The following is a 20,660-nucleotide window of genomic DNA, read 5'->3' as shown; positions in this document are numbered from 1 at the left end:
CTGTTAACAGTACAGTATTAAATGAGACCAGATGTTCACCTATTTTGTACATTGGATTAACTGATAAAAGCATGCTTAAGGACTGCTAATGCATGAGTTAACACTGCTTTGTGATGAAAAATGTTGAGGCTGCTCCTTCCATTTGCACTCCTATTGACAAATTTAAAACTATTTTTATCATATATTAACCATTCATAAAATTTTAGATTTGAATTATTTTTTCTTTTATTTCAGGGTGGTCTTCTCACTCAGTAGAAAATTTTCTTGCTCTGTCACAACCCTGTAAGGAAAGGTAGTTTTACTTTTGCTTGCCTCTCTCAACTGTTCCCAGCCTTAAATCATTTTGGCAATTGCACAGGCTGTAGCTCTCTTGGGGAGCTTCCCTACTGTCAATTTCCTTTTTGTTTCATCTAATAGAATATGGTGGCTTTGCTGCCTTTTTCGTTATAAAAGTAATCTCAGCCATGAAGTATCTTTTTCTTTGAAGAATCATCTTTATTGATTTGTCTATGATCCATTTAAAAATTCTGCTCAGTCTTTGTTAATGGATTTATAGCCTCTGAAAATATTTTCTAGTCTCTGATGGTATTCTCTCATCCCCATTTCCTTTTAGGCATTCTGAAAGGAGTAAAAAACTTAATCAGAATTAGTGGGATTTAAACAGAATTTCGAGATTTCTGTGATGATGAGAACTCTCGGACCATTCTCCAAAGGCTTATCTTGCTCTTCTCTACAGACACCAGTTTTCCTTGTCTGAGCTGTCAAAACCCCCCACCTGGTCCTTAATGTAGTTCTAGGAAGAGCAAGCCATTAGAACCGACACTGCAGGCACCATATAAAACTTTTGCAAGCAGCACCACTGCATCCCACCTAGTCAAGTATCTGACTCATTGGGTAGTCTGAAGGCTTTGCAGCATGCATCTGATGGTATGACTTGTTAGTTTGCTGACATGCAACGTGCGTTTTGGTTTTTTTTTTTAGTTTGCTAACATGCTAACAAGCATGGTTTGCTTGGTTTTTGTTTCATCCTTGCCCTAAAAAGAGAATCATGTGCATAGCAAGGTGCATGCTCTGACGTTTTATTTTGCCTTCATCTTCTTCTCTTCTCCTCTCCACAAAATGAAAATCACTTCTACATCTACCATGTCGTGAGATTCATGACACTCCTTAATTGCTGAGAACGTTAATACTATTGTATCAAACTGATTCCTGAGAAAGATTTAGAAAACAGTTAAAGATTCCTAATGTAATATCTATATTACTGATTCCTTGAAAGTAAGAATTGATATGCTGAAGTAGGTTTAATACCTTAAGAAACACTGTGTTACATTATATTTTGTTTCCATTTTACCTTAATCACTGTACACAATATGAAGGTTTACTACAACATAGAGACTAATATGGTTAGTCATGGTTCTAAAGTGCAGATTGTGATTTCTGTTCACATTCATGAAAGGGTGCAGAATACCCAAAGGTTCCAAAGGTGGCAATCTGACGGGATTATGACATATCTCAGATAGGGACACATGCCTGGACTTGCACCACTGCAGTTACATGATGCAATGAATCTTTCACTGTCATCAGTTAACAGCTGCCTTGCAGCATGAGAACAATGGGAAAAATGGAAGAATAGTCCTGCTATCTTTGTACATTCACCAGGGAGAGCAACCAGATTCCATACAGAAGCTCTTCCTGTTCATGTAACCAGTCCTGTGCATGGGTAACAAATTGTCTCTTGAGAGTCTTCCCAAGCCACAGGGAAGTCAAGGTGCTACCCAGCAATCAGAATTATCTTCTCTTCTTCCCATTTCAGCTCCAGAGGATAGATTTATCCCCCAGACTTGACATTATCTGGGGGATATGATGCAATGCAGGATTCAGGCGAAGAAAGGCTGATACTCTCCCATTCAAACTGAGTTTGTATTCATGTTGTGTGGTCTCTGTAAAGTAAGGCAACAGCCTGTAGCAATAAACAGCAAACTTTCTAATCTGACAGCTCCAAACTTTCAACTGACCCATCTGCTATGAAAACAATAGTGTTTGCCACAAATATTTGCACATATTTGATACTCTGAAATTACATGGGGCTGAAACACTCTCCCCCCCCCCCCCCGCTTGTTTTGATTCCCTAGAAAAATAACATTATACAGAATGTTTTGGGGGTTGTTCCTTCTGGGAGTCGATGCTTTTTCAGATCAGACTGAGTAATTCTGAAAGTTGCTGCTGCTTTATTGATTTTCTGCCTGAATCCATTTCGCTAAGTAAACTTAAGTAGGAAGCAGGGCATGAGATCATCTCAAAGGCAAAATAACCAAGCCCTACCCTTCTCCAAAACACCAAAGCTTTATAATCTTTAAAACTGATTTTTAGTAGACCTAAGTGACCTGTAAAATAGGAAAACCTCAGATCTGCTGGGTAAGATGGAATAAAAATAAACAAGTTTGCAAACTCATTTTCCCTTCCTCGCTGCGTCCTTGCAGGGGTCAGTCCTTTTCTGTGGGCTTCCTTTTGGTCATCTCAGACACGACAAAATTCCTGCAGTCCCCTCATGGTTCCTGGTAAAAGGGCTGTCTCTCCATTCCTAGAGGCCCAGTCTACCTGCACCTCCACCTGCAGAGAACCAGCCACCCCTCTGACCGCTCGTCAGGGCCTCCTGCCCCTCCGGTGCTAGAAGGTTCCGCCATGCCGGAACCCCATGCTCACCCTCCTACTTGGGAGCAGCTGCCGCAGCCTGTCCTCCGCTCCCCTGCCACGCCGGTGTGCTTCGGTAAAACCCCTCCTACCGCCCCGCCTGCTCACCTCCGCCCTCCGAGGATGAGGCCTTTTGGTGGCTGGAAGAGACAGGTGAAGCGGGGCAGTTATACGTTTCACAGTCGGTGGATTAGCGTAGTATAGCAGCTGGCTGCCAGAACTGCTGCCAGGGCAGAACGTGATCATCAAGGCATGCGAGGCATCTGCTCTCCTAGGCCTGTCCTGTAATGTCTGTTTTAGTTTTTCCTGCTGCTGTGCTTCCCGCCCCGTCTGCTGGCGGTGGAGGAGCCAGGACGGCTGCAATGCATAGATGGAAAGCAGAGCTCTCTCTGGACACCAAGCAAGGCATCAGTGTAAGCAGGGCAGTATCGGTGCCTAAAACTCGGTAAGTGGCAGGTTTTATGCTTCCCGCCCCCCCCCCCCCCCGCCCCGACTGGATTTCCCTCATTTCTATACCTTTCAGGAGAGAAGTAGCTTGCACAGTTAAATTATATTCTTTCAGGTACGTTTTTCTAGGGAATGTCCCATTGCAACACATTTATAGGGAGGAAATGGTCCATTACCAAGTTACTGCATAGCAGCGATTGAGCCTCTTCATGCTTATGTGGAACAGTTCAGAAAGAAACCATTCAGAGAGCCTGGGGGATAAATGCTGCCTCTCTCAAATGGGGTCAGCTCAAATGAGGTTGTATGGCTTATTCCCTTAGGTTTATAAGGATATGCATTTTTGTTCACATGAAGCCAGGTGAAAGTTTAATACTTTAAATGCAGTGACTCATTTTAGTTATAAACTTTGTAAAACCTGTGTGTCAAAGTTTTGTAATAATGCTGGGTATATATTTCTACATTTTAAATGGTCAGTATAAACATCCATGTATGCTGCAATGCTAAAAACCCCTCCAATTGTGGGTGACTAGTGTTTTGTATAGTCATGGTATTTTCCTGTCTTATTTGTGTGGATAGTATCTGTAACTTCTGCGAAGATGCTTATTTGCATTCTGTGAATAGTGGGTTAGGAATGTCATGGCATTTAGTTCATTTTGGCTTTACTTACAACAAGGTTGAATTAGTTTTGAGAGCCCTCACTAATTTCAGATCTCCTGGATTTGGGAACGGTACTGCTGTTTTAAAATTCAAGACCATTATTACATTTCATAGGGATTTCTTTTTTTCTTGGAGTAGAAACTTGTATGAGCAGGGATCCATTTGATTATTTTACCTGATCTCTTAGATAAAAGACTGCAGGCTTCTCAGGGTTTGGTTAAACTAGTATGTGTCTTTTTCAAAGAAACCCTGATTTAGAAATTACTTGTTTGGGTTTGGGTTTTTTGTTTGGTTGGGTTTTTTTTTGGGGGGGGGGGGGGGGGGGGGGGATGTCCTGTTTTTTTTTTTTTAATTAAGATAAAAATTGTAATAATCTAAGTTTATTTAAATTTTACTAACTGGAAGCATTGATAGATAGTGTGTATTAAGAAAAGAAAAGGTTACAATTCTTTCAAACAGTGGGATGGGAGGGGAACTAATTTTTCCATTGCCATGCTACTATCTTGTAAAATATCTGTTATGTATGGTTACACAGGAAGCTGTGCTCAGATTGAGCACAGTGGGGAGCAAGAAGCCTGACTCTGCAGGTCAGAGGTGGAAAAGTTGTTCTTCCAGCCGTTGGAGGAAAGGGTTTCAGCACGCCTCTTACCTGTGGCATAGCAGCTTCTCATTTCAGTGAGAGACCAAGCATACCATCAGTGGCAGGGTCAAACAAATTCATCCAAACGAACAACATGGGTCCTTGTTTTGATGAAAGTCTACTTTATAAAGACTGGTTTTAGGGAGAAGGAAGATGAACTTGAGGTGGCCAGGGTCCAGCATCAGATATTATGTAGAACAACTATCTGCCAATTTGGAACAGCTTTATTTTCTATTGATTGGCAACTGCACTCTTTTATAGCACAAAGCATACGGTAGCATTTCCTTTTCCAGACTGAAATTACATCATTATTTACCTTTTCTCATTTTTCTCTTTTGTCAAAAAGTAATGAGTACAAAGTCATGCTGTACAATTGTAGTATTGTTGGTAGAACTGACTTAGGCAGCCCATTTGCATTACTGAAAGAAAAAAACCCTTGTCTTTGTAGTCATTACTGCTTAATTTTGATAGAGAATATCCCAGAGAGTTTATTTTTCTGGAAGTTCAGAATGGTCTATTAGAACTTAACACTGCAGGTTCCCAGGGATTAGCAAAGGTTTGACCCCAAAACCAAAGCAAATACTATACATAATATTCTGCTGTGCTGCAGTGAACTGCAAACAGCATCCGATGTGTTGACTTTTAATAAGAATTAGTGTTTGTTCTGAGCTGTTTGAGGATTGTTAGTATATTATGTTAAAAGGGGAAGTTATGATATACGAAAGGCACTTCAACGTTTATTTTGGCAACAGAAACTGTAAGGGAAGTCTGAAAATTATATAACTGCTCTTAATGAGAACTGCCATTAACAGTTGAATTTCTCTACTTGTTGCTGACTTCATGTCTGTATTTTGTTGCAACTCTAGGTAAAGGAGAAACTAGTTGGTATTTTAATCTCAGGGCACCAGGTTGTGCCTGTGAATGAAATGCTTCTCTCTAGGCCAGGAGCACAAACCAAGCTAGAGTTAGGTGTAACTAGCTGGCTTGGCCTGGTGCATTTTCAGGTAGAAGCTTTAAAACCTCCTGTCCATTGTCTGCCGCTCTTGCCAGCACCATGTCCTAGCACTGGCAGTAGTTGTGTGCTGCAGCTCCACTGAAACCCAAATGCTCCTAGAGCGCTGGGAGTTGGAGAATAGTGGAGAAGGCAGTCAGCTGGTGCTGTGAGAGGTTCTATGCTCAGCTTGTCTGTTGCCAGGCAATGCCTGAGATCTATAGAAACAAACACTGCTTGGCGGTGAAGTTGACATAAAAACATTAAACATAATAAAAAGAAAAACCCAATTTATTTTGTCTAAAAAGCATAGTATATATTTAGGAAAAGTTGAAGTCCCTTGGTGTACTTTTAATTAACATTTTCATAGAGGCAATGAATAATTTCAGGAATCCTTACATATACACACTGTATTTTAACTACCAGTTCATATTTTTATGAGAAATTGCTTTATGAAAATTGCAAACCAAAACAATCTTACTACCTGGGAGCTGAATTCTAGTTGTTTATATGTAACAAACAAGCTGTATCAAGGCAATGTTTTGCCAGATATCTTTTATGATTCTTAAAGATTATTTAAAATTATTTCTCATAGAAACCACAAAAGCCTTAAATAAAATTATATGATTAAACACTTTTTCAATAGGTTGCTAAGATTTGCTTTTGAACATTGTTAGTTTGCTTGGGGAATAGCATGGCTGGAATGTTTTTTGTATTTTGGACACCTGCAGTCATCACAACTATGTTTAGAAGATAGTTCATGGGCTTATATTAAAGCAGGTATTCTTCTGGGATTTATTCTCTAGTTGCTCAAGCTTACATGTGACAGTGGAAATGGCTGCTAATCACCAGGATTGAGAAAATATAAGAAGTGGCATAAAACTATGATTTTGACTGAATGGATCCATCAGATACCACTTTGATTTTGCAGTGAGTGGGAAGGCTTGTACATTCCTGCATAAGCTTTAGGAGTAAGTTCTGTGCAGGAAATCTAATTATGGATATTTATATCTAGAGTTGCCATTCCAAAAATTCCACTACTTTTACAATTCTTTTTTTTTTTACAGGATCACAGTCTAATCCTTATATACCAGTATAAAGTTGTGCTATTAAAGAGACCTCTCTCCACTAAAAATCTCCAAAACATTAGCAAATCAGAGTTGTAGTGTGAGACATCCCTGCCCATGACAGGGGGGTTGGAACTAGATGATCTTAGGATCCTTTCCAGCACTAACCATTCTATGATTCTATGATTTAATGAATTAAACATTAAGCATGGCACTGTTTTTAAATTAGTGTGATTAGATTGAGATTAATTGGAAAGAGGAAATAGCATAATAGTGTTGATTTTGGGAAAACAAGGCTGATACTTAATACAGCTTTTAAGTTAGAAAAAACAGTTTTACCATGCATGTTTTATAACCATTAATACACTTGAAAAATAGAAAATCCTTGTGGCTGTAGGAATTTTAAGCTTCTTTAAATTTACGTGTATTCCATTATAAAACCTGTCTGTCTTTCTTTCATCCACCCCATCTCTCACCTTCCGTCCTCATCAGTTTTACCAGTTTCTTGGGTTTGTTTTATTTGTCTTCACCATACGTCTTCTAGTCCAGGAAGAGTATTATTTTTGCTTGTGAATTGAGATTAAGAAAAAGTAGATGATGAAGTCTGTGGGTAGGTCTAGCCAGCAAACAAAGGTATGTCTGTCATGTTTTAGCGGTTAGTAGAAATGAGAACCCAAATACGGCACAATGTGCTATCAGACATTTTTTAGCCAGCTAGGCAGCTCAAAACCATATCAGCATGGTGTTTTTCCCACGGTTATTTCTGTTAATAGTGTTACTTATGCTGTAGATAAGCCTTATGTGATAGATGTGTGTTTTGAAAGGCTGTAATCAGTCTCTGGATTTTGCATCTAAGTCTCGGGCCTTGATCATTGGACAATATTCATTTATTACTAAGATGTAGTGTATGTTGTTTCATTACTAAAATGCAATATCCCTCATTATCTTATGCTACTTGCAACAGCTTTTGCTGAAGACTTACTTCTTCATAGCTGAAAAGTCATAATGAAACTAGAAATTATAAATCAAAAAAAAAAAAGAAAAAGTGAGAGTCCAGAAACAAATGGGGTGGAGGAAAAAAAACCCCCTCTGAAGCTATTTTGAATATTCAGTTCTTAAATTTAGTATCTTACGAGACTGTAGTCTCTGCTTTAATTTCTTTCTGTGATATATTTGCATACTACTTGATTAGAATTTAGTTCACCAAAACCTGTAATTTGTCCAGCATAAGTTTTATGGAAATTATTTTTGTGGTGTTTATCAATTATTAACACTGAAGAGACTATTTCAATAACTTAATAAATTGACTTGTTATTGTCTAAGGAACATAATTGAAAAATATTGTAAGGTTGAGCAGCTGTGAATAATAGAGACAAAAAAATAACAGCAAGTTAGAGGCATTTTTCAGGGACATCTTTTGCCACAGATGTTAAAGAACCTATGCATCTTTTAATGAGTCTTACCTGAACAATGTTCCCTGCTTCATAAAAGAAGCTTTAAGTATTTATCTGTGAACCTTCATGACTTCGCTCTTTTTTCGCATAACAACTGCAGCAGAGGAAGATACAATGTGTCGTATTGTTATAGATGAATGTACATCAGACTTGAACATAAATTATTTTTTTTTCAAATGTTTCTCCTTTCATAGTTCTACTGGAAAGGTAAACAAATATGTCTAATACTAGAAACAATTTTCTATGACAAAAATATTGTTAATTTACAATTCATTTTGACTAACATGTTCCATCTAAATACTAAGAACACAGTAGTAGAACCCCAAAAATGCTAAAAAACAGTCTGTCAACATTAATGAAAAAAACCCACAAAAACTAAAAATCACTAAATTAAAGAACTGTAATCCACAGCTTAAAACATAGAACGACTAGGGTTGGAAAGGACCTAAGATCAAATAGTTCCAACCCCTGATCATCTAGTTTCAATCCTTGAATACAACATGTGTTGTATCCAAGTGCAAAGCTTACCTGGGAACGTAGGTAAGGACATAATCACAGTTCTACCAGAGGGCTCAGTGATACTGAACCATGCAGATAGCCCTTGAAATGAGGTGAGAATTTCAATTATGGTGTAGCTCCGATGATATTTTAGAGCCAGTACTTAGAGAGAAGCGTAAGAAAGAGTTCAGAGGTGGTGATACTTTTTTTCATTGTATTTTTGAAGTAATTTGTAGTTTCTGTTCATTTGTCTGGAAGTCTGAAAGATGGAACATTGGGAAGAGCTCAGGAAGCAAACAATTATTAAATTTCAGGAATATGTATCTAATAAGTTGTGGAAGTTGTCTTGATTTATGAAACAAGGCTCCTTCAAGTTTCTAGGTAGAAAGGTGTATGGCAGAATATGGTTCTTGAATCTAGGATAAAAAATTTGAAATATATCGAAGATTCAAAAGCTTCTGATAAACTGATTCAAATTAGAAAAAAAGTTGATTATTTTAAATTGAAAATTGCACACCTGCAAATATGAGGGACAATCCATTACTTTTCAAATCCCAGTGAATTTTACAAAAAGGTATTGTACATGGGATGCAGAAATTAAGGGAAGTATTTTCTATGGCATATGTTTTGCAAACCAAGAGATCTTGATACAGCCTTTTAATGTAGAATATAAGCTATCAAATTACATGCTTATTATGATACTACATACTCATTTTAAGATGTACCTTTGCTACATCTTAAAAAAGAAATGAAAAAGTATGTTTCTCTTTATTATTCTATGCTTGATGCAGATAATAAATTTTTTTAAATTCTGTTTTGGGGTTTCTTGCTTATAGTTATTTTGGCAATAGATAACTGAGGAGAGCAGATTGATATTAGTAATACATGCAGAGCTGATGCAAGTATCTTAAGGTAATCACTGTGAGAAAACAAATGGAAAGTATGAAAATTTGTGTGCCTGTAACTGTTTGTTTTTCATTAAAAATCAGTGATCTCCAAAATACTGATTAGAAGGTAGTCTATTGGTAGAAGAGAGGGGATATTAATTTGATTATATGAAAATATAAATCATGTTAGAGGTATAACAACTATTGTGTATATATGTTTTTGATAAAATCAATCCCTGGATCAGATACTTAGTAAAAAAAAAAATTTTTTTTTTTTTTCTTTCCTTTTTTCTCCTTCACTGGTTGGTTTATTAAGATTTGGAATTCCTTTTCATTAGCAGATTTGCCTTCCCACCTGTGTTTAGAAAATTAGAAGGGTAGAAGTCACATGTGGTTGCACTACATAGTTGCTGATATACAAAGTATTAAGTAAGAGAACTGTATCTTACTTAACAAAAATTACCAGCAATGGTATGGATACTTTCAGATTAGCAATTAAATTGTATTTATTTATGAACAATTGCTTATTTCCTTAAATTTATCAATAATGCTCTTTTTCCTTATGAAGTTTAATTATGACATCTGGATTTCCCCTTTTTTGCTAATGCTTGAACTTGTGTCACACAGCAGCAAGTATTTGAGCTACTAGAAATCAGTTCATTCTTGAGTATTAAAGTGTTTACAGACTATCTATTGGAAGAGATAGCCTGGTACAATAGATAGCTGATACTGCAGATGCTGCAAAATTCACAGTGTGGCTTATCGAATAGTTCTATGAAGCAAGTATAATCCTGACCTTTCTGTATGGAAAATGACAATTATTTTTCTCATTACCAAATCATATCCATCTTTTATCTAAGTGAATGCAAAAGTAAGCTGTTTCAATTCATTGCATGAATTAGTAATTAGTACCAAGTAAAGAATTGTGGCTGCTGAGACTGGATAAGAAATTTTATTCCTGTTTAGTTGAATTCTGTGGAAGTTCAACAGGAACATATTGTCTTGTGCTGTTCACATTTATATGAAGGAACTTTGGTATTCTCACGTTAGTAATGGATGTTTGATACTGTAACAGAATTCTGTATATATTTTCAGAAATCATATATAGATACAGGAGATAGATACACATGAATTTCTGTTTATAAATACATTAGAATTTTAATGAGAAAATAGAATCGGAGATAACTAAATATGGTTTTATATGTCTAATTTTAGTCATCTGGATTTCATCTGTCTTTAATTTTTTTATATAAGAAAAAATACATGTGGAATGCATTTTAATAAATTTTTTATAGTTTTGTGGTAAGTGTACTTAGTTTAAAACAAAGAGGGGTGGGCAAAATCACTTTCCTCCTCTTTATATTAGAATTATCTTAGAATTATTGATACAAGTTTCTGATTAGTGATGGGTAAACAGCACTTGTTATCTTCATAAAGAAAATTATAATATTTGTTTAGCACTGTATATACAGTTAAACTATATGTAGTTTAACTCTCCAGAAAAAACGGAATAGTTTTGAGGTTATCAAGTATAATGGCAACAACTTCAAATTCAATCTCTCAGTTCAAGGATGCTGCAAAATGATACAGTGAACACTTTAATGCTGTATTGAAGATCTGATTAAGACCATGCATTGACCTGCATACCAGCACTGAAAGAAGTTTCTATTGAGCTGTATGTGAAGGTGAGATAGATTGACCTTTAATGATGATACTTATACAGCTATTACAGCTATTGGATTAATGTATATTTCATGGGCAGCAGTTAACAGAATGCTATAAGTTAGGTCACAATTTGATTTTTATGTAGAGTTCTTAATTTTTTTAAGTATTTGGTGTCAATAATGGAAGAAGCATACTTGGTATTGAATTTATTCCAGCCTTTGAAGAGAGAGCATATCAACAGGAGTACATTTAATGTTGCCAGTAATAGGTTGTTTGTAGTAGACTTCTTCTAAAAAGTGGCAAAAAAAATTTTTAAATGAAGATAACAAGGAATTTAAATGCTTGAATTAGGCATGTAAACTTGACAGCTAAGGTTAAATAACAGAATATAAATGTTTTTAAAATAAACAAAATCCAAAGCAACTGCAGTTACCTACCTACTGGCATCAACAAACACAAGGAAAAATTATAATGAGAAATCTGGGGAGATGAAGTGAATACTTGGAAAGATGGAGCTAGATGTGAGTGTAAAGAAGCTGGATACATCCAGGGATGGAGCATTCACAACTTCCTTGGGCAACCCATTCCAATGCCTCACCACCCTCACAGTAAAGAACTTCTTCCTTATATCCAGTCTAAACTTCCCCCGTTTAAGTTTGAACCCGTTACTCCTTGTCCTACCACTACAGTCCCTAGCAAAGAGTCCCTCCCCAGCATCCGTATAGGCCTCCTTCAGATACTGGAAGGCTGCTATGAGGTCTCCACACAGCCTTTTCTTCTCCAGGCTGAACAGCCCCAACTTTCTCAGCCTGTCTTCATACGGGAGGTGCTCCAGCCCCCTTATCATCCTCATGGCCTTCCTCTGGACTTGCTGCAACAGCTCATAAAAAGGCTTGTTTTATAAGGTGGGGTAAAATCCACAGCACTGCATGCCATACTTAGTCAAACTTATCTGAGCTAATCTTGAAGAGAATTTCATGTTGTAAGCAAGAGGAACAAAATATATATTTGTGAAATCTGATCTTCCAGCTCATTTATTTTTATCTTTTGGAAGGGCTGTACATAACAGAAATGAAACACTGTGAATTAATTTACAGAAATATGTAATGAACTCATTCTTCAGAAATGTTTAAGACTGAGTCTTCAGGGATTGCTGCACTCAAACTCAAATTTCTCTTGAGATTCAAAACCCACAGTGAATAATGTTCTTCAGTTCTTACATTATACTTTTATGGATGAAAACACTACTTCTCAAACTATACAGATGTTTTGTCCTCATGTAGAAGAAATCTATGTCAACTTTAATCAGATACATATTTAAAAATATTTGTAGAAGGCATAAAAATTATATTCTTGCTTCTATTAAAAAAAAAGGTTATGGTGGGTTTTTTCATTCCCTTTGAAAAACTGAAGTGGACAGGAAACTGTTTTTGGAAGGGTGGGGAGAAACAGGTGTTACGAAAGAGCAATGATGAAGTTTGTAATGGTATATGCCTCAGACCTACAGGCTCCTTGTTCCTAATTCAATTTATTTAGGATTTTAGAGGGTTGTTTTTCTTCTTTTTTTGTAATTTTGTTTAGATTTGGTTTTTTCCCCACAGAAGTCTATATAGGCCATGAAGGGAAAGTTGTCCATGTCTCCTGCCTTGTACATCTCCCTAACTTTCTTCTAGTTATATTAAGAAATCCAGTTTCTTTCTGCATCTTCCCTACTGCACTACTACTGCACAACTACCTTATTTTCAGACTACTTTTTTTCTAGTTTCAGAAGAGTAATTTTTCAGATGCATTGCTGAGGCTGTTTCTCATCTAGAGTCTGTCATAATTTGCAGCTCAATAAATCATAGGTAATTAGATATTCTCATTTACTGGCTACTTGAATTCACACTGATTATGTAATTAGATGTAATGACGCAAACTATTGTGCAAAAAAATGGTCAATACTCAAAGGATGAGTTAAAAACCACAACATTTTACAAGATAATATATAGACATAAAGCTGTGGAATGAACGGTTCCTGATTACTCAATTTTGTATTTTCTTGGCATTGTGACTTCAGTATGAACACCTACCATTCTGTTTAAAAACCTTCACGTAAGATGTCATAGTAATATTTGGAAGCATAAATGCTCTTGAGAAAGATATATAAGACTGTCCCAGTGAAATTCTACATCAGGAAAAACTGCAGGAAAATTGCTCTTAGGGTTCCTAATTGCAAGTAGGAATCTTGAGCATATAAGAGACTTACGAACTTTGGCTGCTGGGTCACTCTTCCTGAAATTGCAGGTTTAATGACCACAGTCAATCTCTTTCAAAGAGCTGTAGAAGATCTCAGTGCCCCCATATTGTCAGCCTCTTCCGGATATTCTTGCATTTAATTGTTACAGTTTTGTCTTCAATAACAACTTCTTATTTCATCTTTGACCTACAAATTAGGTCTTTTACAACTGAGTGTAAATGAGGGATGGTGATTTGTCTGGTCTCATTTACTAATACAAAGCTTAATTTAAAAGTTTAATTTAAAAATTTAGAAACTTAAGCCTTCTCTATAGTCAATAAGCATTATTCATAATATTCTGTCAGTTGTATTTACTGAAGGATTAAAACATTTGCCGAGTCCTTTCTTTGATAATTTTCCATTGAAGTCGTAATGTATTCCAGTGTGTGTTGTGTGTATGATATCTGTCACTTTGTGTCAAGTCTGTCTTGCATAAAAGGTTTTGTGTGCAATGACATGTTGCACAGTTTTTTAAATGACCAAGTATTTGAAAGACAGCTGATAGAAGATGCTGCTCTAGCTGGAAGTATAACCATGAAAGATAATATGGTGGGTTTTTTCCCTTTCCTCAAGGAGACCCTTTTATTGTTGCTAACAATAATGTCTAGAAGAATGGTTGTTTAAATCCTGTGCATCTCTTTCAGTCACCCACTCTTCTCCGATCACATTCTTTAATGACAATAGGTCATTAATTATTTACTCTATAGTGCCATCTAATGTTTTCCTGTGCTATCTACTTTCTCTGTATTAGGTGAATTTGTTCTCAATTCAGTTCTTGCACTGCTCTGGCTCTTGGATGAAGCCTAGAAAACAAATCTTGCAAGTGTGTTTATCCTAAAAGGTCATGTATTTTGCTGATAATTGCACCCGTATGGCAAGATGCAGTGATTTGTTTCTCTTGCATACATTGTATGTTAAATCTTTAGTAAAGATTATACCGGAAGTTAACTTTAGTCAGTCTCACAGTTTAAAATAAATGGTAGCCTACAATATTCAGAATAGCAAGAGTTCAAGAATCCAGATCCTCAAGAGCTTCAACCACGCAAGCTCTGTGTTATTCTGATCTTCTGTTTTTCAGGATCGGTGTTTTCCAGGGCACCTAATATAGTGTCCCTTTATTTTAAGCATATTTGTATCATGACAGGAATGTTGGAGAGGAGAATCAAAGACTGTGCTAGTAGCAAAATCCCTGCGGCACTCAGTTCATCTTCTTTTCATAGCTTTAAAGATGTTCAAAGCAAAGTGGTCATAAAGGCAAGTTCATTATATCAAGGAATCTTATCCCTACGAAAGATGTGATTATTTTGTATACCATTAGGCATTTCTAATTACTTTGGAATTATTAACTTTTTTGTTAGTGAAGTAATGATGAGGTCAAGAATATGAACAGGATATTAAAAAGGTGAAAGGTGTCATCAGGCAAGTTCCTAGATTTATTCTCCTATTCAGATATTTCCTATTAGCACAAATTACTGAGATTAAGAAGAATTTACTGATGAGAGTACTGCTCTGTATTTTCCCTGTTCTTAAGGTCTTTTTCTGCTCATTGTCATCTTGATGTAAGCAGAGACACAGGACACTAGCTTAGATGGACTTTTCCCTCTGACACGGTATGGGTGGAATCATAGAATCATTTAGGTTAGAAAAGATCCTTAAGATCATAGAGCCCAACCATAAACCTCACACCGCCTAATGCAATTTTATATATTGCCTGAATTACAGATCACTCCTTGAAAAGATCTTGCAGTGGCACACAAATATAATTGCTAATGTTTTGTTTGGGCTTTATTCTTTCATATGAGAAAAGACAAAAAGTGCTATTCTGGTTTCCCAGGAGAAATACTACAACATTCCATATTGCTATGTGCTTTTATTTGGATAGAATAGACAATGCATGCTGGAAGTTTTAAAATGCCCTACATAGAGAAATTAATTATTTTGAGACAATGTTCACTTCCTTAACTTGCACTTAAACCAGCTTATATTCTGATGTCACTTTGTGTATTGGTGTTTTCCACCAGTGTAATGGGTCTTTTCAAGACAGGCTGACACATTTCCATGACATGTCTTGATCTGCTAATGCAATCTGATTTGTAAGGGGATAGATAGTGCTCACTGCTTGTGAGCCGTAGTACTGTCATATTGGCCAGAGATAAACCACTCTGATGATACCCAAGGTAATAAAATTCTGCAAAAGACTCCATAAATGTTAATACATGGTAATTACAAGCAAATAAATACAAGTTTTCTTCCTCAAGTATATTGTTGGATAATGTGGGTCAGAGCTTTTAGGGATACCATAGCAAATCTGTATATATTTTAGGAACTTGCCTTTAATACCCTATTGTTAATGTCTGTCACACTGAAGAGTGAGCGAAGAATGAGTTCAGGATACCTACTCATAGGTAAACATAGGTATCCTGTTATGAGTTTGATTCATGCCTGGTATAATTTTTTTTTTTTCCTTAAAGATGACATTTTCTTCATTTTTGTAAAATGTTATACTTTTATTATGATTAAGTAAAAGAAATGTAGGTCTGTGGTTCTTCTGTTGTGACTTCCTGTGGAAATCATTTTACATGTCCAGGAAAAAATGTCAGAGGACTTGAATGGGAAGAAAATATATTCAAGTACACTGAGACTTACTTGTATTGTGTCTTCTAATCCAAATTTGCATTATTCTGAAATTATTAAAGCACTGATCCAAATATGCTTTCATATTGCAAATTCAAAAAAAACTTCCTGAGTTGCTTATCTACCTATCTGAAGCATCTGCTAGTTAATAAAATCTTTTCCACACTACTGCATGCCAATATATTATCTGTATGTTGGTATAGCTGTAATTTTGTTGAAATTAGTATAGAAAAAGTTAGGCTTAACAATATCAGTGTTACAATTTTGTTAACTGACAATGCTTCTGATAGTACATGGATGATCCATACTTGCCATATGAGGAATATATATTTTTGGTTAATTGGATAATGAGGAAATAAACCTGGTGTGTTCAGTAAAGATTTACAAGTCTTTGTGTTAAAGAGTAATTTTGCTTGCATTCTTCAGTCTGTTGTGAAAATACAATTCCCTACCATAATAGGGATTTGAAAGGAGGCTTGTAACAAGCTAACAAACTTTCCCACTTAGAAGCTAAAGAGCTACATCATTATTCATGTTTATGATCCACTAAACTCACCAGATTTCTGTGGAGAGTATTTACCTGGCAGGTCATTTTTGTATCCCACTTTTGTACATTTTATTACTTTAGGGACCCAAACAAATACCTAATGGAAGTGTAAATAATTGTGGCATGTGTAAAATGCCACATGTGTAAAAAGTGTAAAATCATGGCTGACCTTGAGTTGGAAGCTAGATAAGTTTTAAGTTACACAGGTAAAGGAAAAGTATTATTTTGGGAAAAAATAAGTGCATGCATAGAATTGGCCTCTTAAAAGTTAATAGTATGAGTGGCTAAGTTTACTAGTATAAAATAGTATTATTTTTGCAAAAAAATGCTGTTGTTAATCAGTGAAGACTGCAAGTTCCAAGGTTGTGTGTATGTGGGGTTTTGTGGGGGTGGTTTTTTCTTTGGTTGTTGGTTGGTTTTTTTCTTTTATTTTGTTTTTTACCAAACTGGTTACGTTGGTTTTTTTGTTTTATTTTGTTTTGTGGTTGTTTTTTTTTTTTTTTTTTTTTTTTGGGGGGGGGTGTGTGTGGGGTGTGTTTGTTTAGTTTTTTTGTTTTTTTGTTTTTTTTTTCTTTTTTGGTTTTTTTTTTGTTTGTTTGTTTGGTTTTTGTTTGTTTTTTTGTTTTTTTTGTGGGGTGGAGTGTGCCAAAGATAGCACTAAATTTTGTGATTATGGAAATCTGATGGATTTTTTGACCTAATAATTGGGGTAAACACTTTTTTATGGTAATGGTTAAAAAATCCAAGACATAAAAATCTGTGCCATTTTGATGTAAAATCTATAGACAGTAGAGAAAAAAGCCCAAACTTTCAACTCTTAGGAGCAATGCTATTTGAAAATGATTCAAAGCTATATTATAAATAAAAACTTACTGACGATCCAGACTTTTCCTTGAGAAAATGTTTTCAAAAATGTAATTAGGATGCATTGGATTTTATTCAAACATGAAGTTGTTTAGAAGTTCTTGTCAACCAGACGCGTAACTCTTCCCTTGCAATCGTCTAAATAAAAGAGTTGGCAAATAACAGAAACAGTTAGCACAGATACTGAATTGTCCATTTAGATTAATTTCTCTGTAGCTCAATTTGTTTGCTGATGGTTTCATTAGCAAAAAATACTAAGTGTGGTTTTATGGAGAGGTCAATACTGAACACAGCTGAAAACAAGTAGCAGGATAAAAAAAGACACTGAAGGGATAACTAATGGTTTGAAAAAAATCACACTAGACAGACTGCTTGGAAACAAAGAGGTAATGCACTAAACTCGGGTCTCAGGGGCTTTTTTTAACATTTTGCAGCAATTTTAAGGTCATGCTGTTTCCACATATAGAATTATGTGAAATTGGGAACTTACCTTGTAGCTTACACAGCTGTAAATAGGTATTCATAACTTAGAAAATTAATCTTTATTAAGGTAAAATTCTGGTTTTCACTCTTAAAACTTGTGGGGAAATAGCTTCAGAAGTAGCTACAAAAGACTAATAGAAAGAGGAGACCTATGAGGACGAGTACAACTGAGTATCAGCTTAGTGAGAACTGTGAACTCTAGTATCTTCATTTGTAAGATTAGTGTAGAGTAGATGTCAGTACCTTAATACGATAAGGTTCAATGTGGTTATGTATGCTGATTTTAATTATAACTTCTTTTATGGTAATTATATAATGGAAGTCTAGTCTAAATTGAAAAATTAGTCATTTCATTACCGTGCATGATCACCTTGATAGAAAACTTCTCTCATAACATTGATCCTCATTTGTCTGAGGACATAGACAAAAATGCTATTTTAATCAAAAATACCATTCTTTCTGTAGAAAAATTCCCCAACAGTTTAGACAAAGGTGTCGATATCCTGGAGTTTTTGCATGTGGCCTCTGTAATGTAGCCACTTTCTTCCAGCTTGATACTCTTTCCTCATTAAGATGGTAGTTTCTTAAAGCATACACTGTTTTTCTCTCAGGGGAGGGGAGGAGGAGAGGGAATGCAAGAAGGGAAGAGAGAGAGCTCAAGGCAATCCTGGAGTCCTAGCCCAGAATCCAAAGTCTGAAAAGAAAGAGGACAACAGTATCTGATAGCAGTCTTGTGACATGTTAGAAGAAGAGGAAAAACAGTTAACTAATTTATTATACAACTGCTATGATTTTTTTGACATTTACTTCTAAAATTGTCTTGTTTGCTTTACCTTAACCCTTGAAAATGCTGAGGTGGATGACATATCAATACGATCCAACTTTAGTCCAGTGTCCTGTTTTATCCCCAGTGAGGTTTGGAAAGTACCAGTGATAGTAAGGTGGTCATTTAAAACCATGTTTGAAACACTGCTTGTCCACACTGCTTTTTATGACTCTAATATTTTCCTTTTTTCTCTCCCTGGTAGGGTGTGAAACCCTGTGTTTGGTCTGTAAGTATTTCAGCATAGGGAACTTGAACCTCTCCAGAGTGGCCTTTGAGAGTGAGAGGGTACGTCTTCATGCTTGGAGTGTCAGGCACTGGAAATAAAGCAGCACTGATGATACGGTTGAAACTGTAGAGCTTTCTGTTGGGGTATACCAAATGAAATGTAACCTCAAAATATTCAGACTTAATTGTTAAAACAGTTATATAGTTAAATTTCTAGCTTAGCCAATTTTACATAGGAAGAAAACAAATATACCTTTAGAGCCAAATTTTTGTGTATACTATTTCTGGATACTTTCTGCCTTCATGTAGAGTTTAGATGAGAATTTAGTGAAATGAAATACAATGCTGAAATCTTTTGATTTAGATTTAAGTGCTGGTGTGGTAGGAAATACTCAAAACTAACAATACATGTCGCGGAATATTGTTGCGTAATATTTTAGATGTGTATGTCATCCTGAGATGTTTGCTTGTCCTAAATGTGGCAAACTTTCTCTATTTCAGCTTGTTTTCATCTTTGATTAATATGAAATGAACACTGAGTATGATTTTTATCTTTGTGGGAAAGTAGGGTTTGTTTTTTCGTGATGGTTGCCGAAAGAAGCTTAGGCTAAATGATTTTACCTTAAAATCAAATAAATTAACTCATTAAAATAGTTGATATCGGCTGCCCCTTAGTGAAAATACACTTCCAGATAGCAGAGGAACCCCATTTGGTACTGTTTTGTCTCAGGTTTGTATTCATGGTTTCATGCTGTGATCAGCACCAGTTGAGAAGTAGCCATTTTGCTTTTCTTCCCTAAAGCTTTACCACTGCTTTTGGACCTTCTTGCATCATGATGTGTAACCTAAGTTAGTAAAACTGGCAGGCATCAGCATCGTTCCTTTTTGGTGTTTCAGATTTATGCTTCTTGCTTTCATTTGTTTCCTGATACCTATAGCCTTATGTCATACTCCTAACCATGGTCAGCCATGAGTAACCTTGTAGTTATATTTAGACGTGAACTATACTCATCCTGTTATGTGGGAGTGTCAGTTAATACTTTCTTTTCTGGTCTGAGATTTCTGGGACAGGGAACAACAGATACAGAATCTATCTTAGTGCACCTTTCTGTTAAAGGCTTATAGAGTAACTAGAGCCCCTCTCTTCTTCATGTTCCTGTCAGGTTCCAGATGCAAAGCAGCTGACATTAGTTTGTCTTGAGCTTTCAACATTGCTTTGGCTCTTATTGACTGTACCTGGCTTTGAAGGCATTTTCATGCATTAGTCTTCTTTAGACAGGCTGTTATCCTGCATTAGGATGCCATTGTTAATTTTTTTTTTTCCTCAGTGACTTATCAAGCCTCCCTGAACCCTTCTTCCACCAATCTAGGAATTTAATTATCATATCCTGGGTTTTCAGGCAACTTAGTTTGTCCTCTCACTTGCCTTTGGTTTTTAATCTCTCCTTACTTATGCCTAACTTCTTAATATACAAACTCTGTATTTAAATATAGGATTAGGATTAACATGTACAATAGATGTTTTTCAGTTCTGTGATACCTGACAAATACAGCTACTAGAAAGTGAAGGCACAATCTTAAACTGAGCATTCAATTTTGATTCCTTAGGACATTTTTAGGAAGATGAGCAAGGCAAGTGAAAAAATGTTTAATTTATACTGTTAAAATAAGTAATTTATAACTCAAGTACTTTGAATGTGACCTATGCATGTTGGCAGATTTCTGGTTTCCCTTATATATTAGAAACTTGCAAGGGAGCTGCAGGTTACTGTCTTGTGGTTTTCATTTGGCCTTCAGTGACAGGAT

At 35.9% G+C, this 20,660-nt stretch overlaps 1 protein-coding gene across 11 annotated transcripts in view; it reads left to right on the top strand.

Moving 5' to 3' along the window:
* SGCZ (sarcoglycan zeta) overlaps positions 1 to 20,660 on the top strand; it is a 494,888-nt gene that overhangs the window by 145,536 nt on the left and 328,692 nt on the right. The gene's annotated exons all lie outside the window — the stretch shown is intronic.

The sequence above is a fragment of the Strigops habroptila genome, chromosome 7 (assembly GCF_004027225.2).
Source record: "Strigops habroptila isolate Jane chromosome 7, bStrHab1.2.pri, whole genome shotgun sequence".
Taxonomy (NCBI): Eukaryota; Metazoa; Chordata; class Aves; order Psittaciformes; family Psittacidae; genus Strigops; species Strigops habroptila.
The sequence above is the reverse complement of the archived record's forward strand: the minus strand, read 5'-3'. Positions and strand labels throughout refer to the sequence as shown.